This window comes from Denticeps clupeoides, chromosome 7 (assembly GCF_900700375.1).
Source record: "Denticeps clupeoides chromosome 7, fDenClu1.1, whole genome shotgun sequence".
NCBI lineage: Eukaryota > Metazoa > Chordata > Actinopteri > Clupeiformes > Denticipitidae > Denticeps > Denticeps clupeoides.
The window spans coordinates 16,043,576-16,050,083 of record NC_041713.1 but is presented as its reverse complement, the minus strand read 5'-3'; the positions used below and the strand labels follow the sequence as shown (position 1 = coordinate 16,050,083).

The window sequence follows — 6,508 nt, the reverse complement described above, 5'->3', positions numbered from 1 at the left end:
AACATACTTCTCCGAATAACCTAAGGTAGCATCGCAACCTCTAGGAAGTGGGCCATGAGGGGTAGGATATTCTTCTCGTCGACCCCTTCCATAGGGACAGTTGTCTCTGGGATGTTTTGGAGGATGTCTGGCACGAAGAGGAGGACAACCTTGCGTTTGGTTGCCGGAAGGGTTACTGCAACTCTTGTAGAAAGTCTCAGACCGTTCTCTGTACTTCCTTTCCTGTTCCTTATAGGTCTCCTTCTCGAAGCAAATCCGCTCTCCTTCAAACTGTGGGCCAAGTTCTGGTTTCCTGTTAATAGGTGAGCGACAGCGGGAATGGGAAGGCTCGAAGTCCCTGTAAAAGGGTGCACCATGTGACCTACAAAAACACATTCAAGTAAAAGTTAATAGATCTTTAAAAGTCTGTTAATAAGACAACAGTATTAAATATAGATGTTTCAGTCAGAGGTTATTAAGCATTCATTATACATCAATGATTTCTGAGTCTCTTGTATTAATGTGTATGATGCTGAAGTATAAATCCACTCACTCTTCCTTCAGCCGTCTTTGCTGCCTGAAGTTCTTTGACTAAACTGGCTGTGTTGCCAATGGTGGGATTGGGTTTGGAATTGAAGGCTGTGCACCAATCTGTACCTCTGAACCAGGGGTACCCCTGTACCCTAGAAGTGGCTGTGGAATGGGGTGCCATGGAGGTGGTGCCTGGGCTCTGGGTGGTCGATCACAAAGGGAACTTCCTCTTCCAGCGGACCTGTAGGAATAAGAAATGTTTAATGAATAAATCACATTCCCGCTCGGCTTGATTACAAAAAGACACGAATCACTTACAGATCCCACCCAGATGGCTGTGCCAAGGACACGGATGCGCTGCTGCTTTTGGTAAGTGATGAGGGTCCGGAAGCCTGCTGGGGGGGTGCAGGAGGCAAAGAGGTGGACTGTGTGGTCTGCAGTGGAGTATTATCTGCTGTAGTTTGGGGAGAATTAGCCAATAAGGGGTCCTGCTGGCAGGATCCAGGAACATTAATTGGTAGGATGGGCTGCTGCAAATGTGGTTTAGATTGTTGAGCTGCAGCCTGGGGATAATTTGCGGCAACAGCCCCTCTGATGAGTTTAATGTAGCCGGTCTCATTTTGGTACTTATTAATAACCTGAGTAAACAAAGCAAAAAAAGAAAAATTAAAACTTCTTGCCAAATTGAAAAGGTAGTAATGACAACAGAGATATAAATGTCCCTTACCTGGCGCAGACCTATGTTGGCAACTAGAGTATCTGGGGACACATCAGTCTGGTTGCAAGTGGGACACATATGCTCCTCAGACTCTAACAATGATGTGCGAATACCTACAATAAAAAAAATAAAATTCATGGAGGCCAGGAACAACAACTTCATGAAACAAATCTCATAAAAAAATGTCTTATTAAAACTCACACTCATCACAGTAGCTGTTTCCACAGCAGGGAGTAACTGCTGCATAATTTATGAAGTCCTTGCAGATGGGACACAGTAGCTCATCAGGCACAGGATCCTCTTCTTCTGAGGAGGAAGACGACTGCTCCTGGGAGAAGAAAGGATGTTTCTCCTTCTTCTTAATAGCATAGGACTCCCTATGAGAGAAGAACAATATTGGATTAGATTTACATTTTCCACTTATGACATTTAGCAGACCCCCTCATCTAGACCGACAATCAGTAGTTAGAGGGACAGCCCCCCTTGAACAAGTCTTAATTGTCTTGCTCAGGGACACAATGGTAGTGAGTCGGGTTTGAACCTGTGTTACCTACTAGGCCACTACTACCCTGTTAAAGCAGCCATCTTTAATACACCTCAGTTATGTAAAACACAGCACAGTTTTCACTTACGCATTAATTATAGGGATGGCATAAGCTCCGGTGTTTGTCAGCATGGCTCCCTTTACGCTTGTATCAGAAACTTCCCTCATGAAGCTGCTTGGTATCCCAGAGCTTTTTTTAATCTACTTAGAAGTGTCAAAGTTTTCATCCTGTGAGACGCAAATAAATGATTATTTCTGAGACTGGACTGGTACAACGTATGAATGTTAAAAAGAAAAGTACAGCTCACATACTCCAATTGTAGGACAGTTGCGTATGTAGTGGCCAGTTATCCCACATCGAAAGCAAACATAGTTTGGTGGGGGTTGTTCAGCAAGCTTGTCCATGTGCCTGTTAAAATAGAAAATAATCATGTTAAACCTATTATTCCTATAAATGCAGGTATTAAAAAGCTTCCAAGGAAGAACACTTACTGAGGTTGACTGTAGTACTGACTAGATTGAAACATCATATCTTTAATCTTGTCTTCTTTGGATGCATTTACTTCTGCGAGATTGGTAATCTGTATGGAAAGAAAGTTTTCATGTTCAAGTTCAAGTTTAAATGTATTTATTAAGCACTTTAAAAGAAATAATAACCAGTAAATTAATAATAACCACAACAAAACAGTAAAACCAACATCTCAGACAGATTTAAAAGCCAAGGAGACAAATGTGTTTTGAGGGAGCTCTTAAAAGCAGAAAGGGATTTGGCCTGCCTGATGTTCGAGGGCATTGTGCTCCAGAGTCTTGGAGCAGCGACTGAAAAAGCTTGGTCACCCATAAGTTTCCTCCTTGTCTTAGGGACAACTAACAATGAAAGTTCTGCTGACCTGAGAGTACAACTGAAGCAGATCGGACAGATGCTGTGGGGCAAGGCCATGGAGACCTTTAAAAGCAAACAAAATAATTTTAAAATCAATCTGATAACGAACTGGGTGCCAATGTAACGATGCTAGAACCGGAGTAATAAGCTCATGTATTTTTGTACCAGTTAAAAGTCGTGCAGCAGCATTTTGGACCAACTGAAGTCGAACAAGTGACCTCTGGTTAAACTCAACATAGTGCGATCCAGTAGTCCAGACGATTCGTGTTAAAAGCATGGATTAAAATCTCAAAGTGACCAAGAGAGAAGTTGTTTGACTCTCAATACACATTTGTATACATGTATAAAGTTCTAAATGTCTTAAAGCATTTATAACATGACTGATGTCATGGTCGATAAAAGTACAGTCATAAATAAATACACAGTGAATATTTTTAATTGAGGTAAAAATGTGTTGTTTTTACATACCGCTTTTAATGATCCACTTGAAGGTGCAGAACGATTTCTAGAAGACAAAAATCTTCGCTTGCTAGACTTCACTCCTTTAGCGGGAATACGTCTAATGATGACCGAGGAGTTTTTGGGTATGAGGGCATCATCTGTGTATTCTAGAACAGGAAAGCAGAAAAGGATTACCATAACCGTGCAACCAGAACCACCATAAAATCGAATGACCTAATACAGTTTATCAGCATTTAAATTATTGTAGTTTTGATTTTATGTACACTTACTGATAAATGCTCATTTGTTGACATTACAACAAGTTGAGTAAATACATCGAAGAAATTTAACAAGTGAGATTACATAAATTCATCATTCCGTAATAACTATAATTTATTTAAAATACATGCAGAGCTCTTCACTTTTTTTCTATACAAGTTTTTATGAAATTAACAAGTGCAGTGAGAATAGTGCCCTAAAAAAACCTTATGACTGGATTACATATATAGATAAAAATGTTTAGATGGTCAAAATGAACTACGTTTATAACTGTAGGAAGCATGCAGCTGAATGGGTTAAACTCTTTCAGGTATCACGCCATTTAATGCTAATATGATCAGAGTCTTTAAACAACCTGTCTAGTTATTAATACGTGTTTAATAAAACCACTGTGTGCTTTCTTTTATACGTTGTACAACTAACCTTCATTGGTCTGGGCGTTGCTGATCTGTAAATCACTGATAGTCTCGTTTATCTTTTCCTGACTCATGATCTGCCGCTTTAGATCTCTCATCATGATATGCTGACTATTAAACAGGACCATATTATGGTCGAGTTTAGAAAAAAACTTATAATGAACACAGAACATGTTTGAAACGCTGCTTATTTTTAGCAATCCACTACCAAAAATTAGTGAGATCCTTGTAAAATTAACATCTTCTTTTCCCCTATATATATTCGGTTGGAGTGGGCGTGGTTATGCGTTGTCCTGATTGGGTAAAAACAAAATGGGCGTGGTTACGTGGTTTACCTGACCGGATGAGTGACTCGTGGGCGTTCAGATGAACATTTGGGCAAAACAGGGCGGAATGTGGTTAATGGGGCGAATGGGGTGAGCTCATGTGCTGCTGAACAGAATTATGGTTCTGTCACTTGTCATCGCTTGCTGCAGAAAGTTTTTTTTTTTAAATTTAGGACAGCGCAAGCGCAAACCAAAACAAATCGGTTTCCATGACAACTATCTGGCCAATAAGCAAGAGTTTTCTTAAACTCTTTAGCACAGTCCATTAGAGTCCTCGGGGTTTCATTTTTCTGCGTGCTATTCTGCATAACAAGTGGCAAATAAACATGGCGAGTTCAGCGGAAACAGCTCCGCTCCTCAAACGCCACAAATGAGTGCAGATTAAAGCCGTGTGCGTGACGGGATGGCGGGATCGTGAGGGCGGTGCACACAGTCCACCATGCAGCACAATTACGGAGGGACGCGGCAAGTTCTAGGGTTGGAATCGTCCCGTATTTGAGAATGAAATTGCGCGTCCCGTTTTGAATCAATACGGGACGGGTTTTGTCCCGTATTTATTTAAATCGTTGTTTTTAAAGCAGCGTCTCATGCAAACCATCCCACACGCCTTGTATGAAGATGCCTCCTTTCCTACTTTTGATTGGATGATACTTGACGTCATCGTTAGTTTGATTGGTCTTTTTAACTGTCCAGGGAGGAGGGCGGGGTTTTTAATGTAGAGTCTGCAAAGTGTTGGCAGAGAGTAATAATAAAAAAAAATGGCAGCTGCTCCTCCGGGTAAAAAAAAAAAACGCGTCTTAAAGTTTCAGAGCTTAAACGCAAGCGGCTGCACAATGAGCGCAGAGAGTGGGAGGAAACAAATACTTGGCTGCGGAGTGTTGGCGGACAACGTGTCGGAGAGCGGTTTCTGTGGCTCATGGTGTCACGTCAGGCCTCCGGACACCAGCATTCCCGCAATGACACAGCTCACGAATGAGTTTGTTTGTTAAGGTTACGTCAGACACATAAGTGTTAATTTATTACATGAAACATTACATTTAATACATTAATAAACAACATAATGGCCATTTAAAGAAAATAAACTAGTAAATTGCAACTTCCCATATTTTAAAATTAGAAATAGGCTTTATAAAAACTTTACTACCTTATGTTTGGAGCTAGGTTATGTATGTGCTGTTTCCATGTTTGGATAGGTGTTAAAGTCAGACAAACCCCTCCCATTCTCCATACAGATAGATGCATCAAATAAAGGGAACAGGTAGATGTTTCCCCTTGCAGTACAATACTTTAGGCCAGAAATGGGGATCTGCAAGAAAATGCAGATGAGTCTGCTGCTGGTATTATAGTTTTTATAGAACAATCCCTCGATAAATTTGGCTTATCATTAAGTCAAGTTACTGCATATAGTGCAGACAATACAAATGTTAATTATGAAATCCACAACTCTGTCTTCACTAACCTAAGGAAAAAGCAATAAGATCTGCTGCAAGGGAACTGCCACGCCCATATTGCGTACAACACGGTGAAGCATGCGCTCGACCAGCTCACTGTAGATGTGGAAAATGTTGTGCTGAAGGTCTATGGCTACTTTTCCACATCTGCCAAATGAAGGGAATCCCTTAAAGACTTTTGCCAGTTTTGTGATGTGGAGTTCCATGAGATTCTACGACATGTTTCAACAAGGTGGCTGTCTCTCAATCCAGCCATCTCCCATAGTTTGCAAACCTGGACTGCTCTCAGGTCTTATTTCATCATCCTCGGAGAAGAGTGTCCCAGACAGATCAGCTCTTTATTAAAGCTCAGTGAAGCCTCCATTGAGGGAGATCCGGATGATGTGGAAGTTTATCTCCTGTTCTCCAATAACATCCTCTCCCTATTTGAGGAAGTGGTCAAGAAGCTGGAAAGTGATTCCACCTGTGTTGAGATATTTATGTCTGCAAGAGACAGGGTGGTAGTGGCCTAGTTGGTAACACACTCGCCTATGAACCAGAAACCCCAGGTTTTAATCTACCATTGTGTCCCTGAGCAAGACTGTCCCTGTAACTACTGATTGTCGCTCTGGATAAGGGCATCTGATAAATGCTGTATATGTAAATGTAAAATGTCTACCTTCAAGCAAAAACTCATACAGAGAAGAGATGACCAATGTTATGGCTGAGAGGATCAATAGTAAGCTCAACCTTATCCAAAATGTGAACATGGATGACCTCTATGATGAATGCACCACAGCAAATATAATTCTGAAGAGGCTCAAAGATGATGCAGAGGATGCATGGAAGTCCAAAGATGGCTGCCAGGTGGCTCTCTTTCAAGTGGCTATCCTGCCTAACATGCTGTACATAATGAGCCACATCTTGAGCATCCCAGCATTAACTGGCTATGTGGAAAGAA

At 41.2% G+C, this 6,508-nt stretch overlaps 1 pseudogene; it reads right to left on the bottom strand.

Moving 5' to 3' along the window:
• Positions 1-263: 263 nt before the first annotated feature.
• Positions 264-4,417, bottom strand: LOC114794444 (E3 ubiquitin-protein ligase RBBP6-like; annotated as a pseudogene).
• Between the last annotated feature and the right edge of the window lie 2,091 nt (positions 4,418-6,508).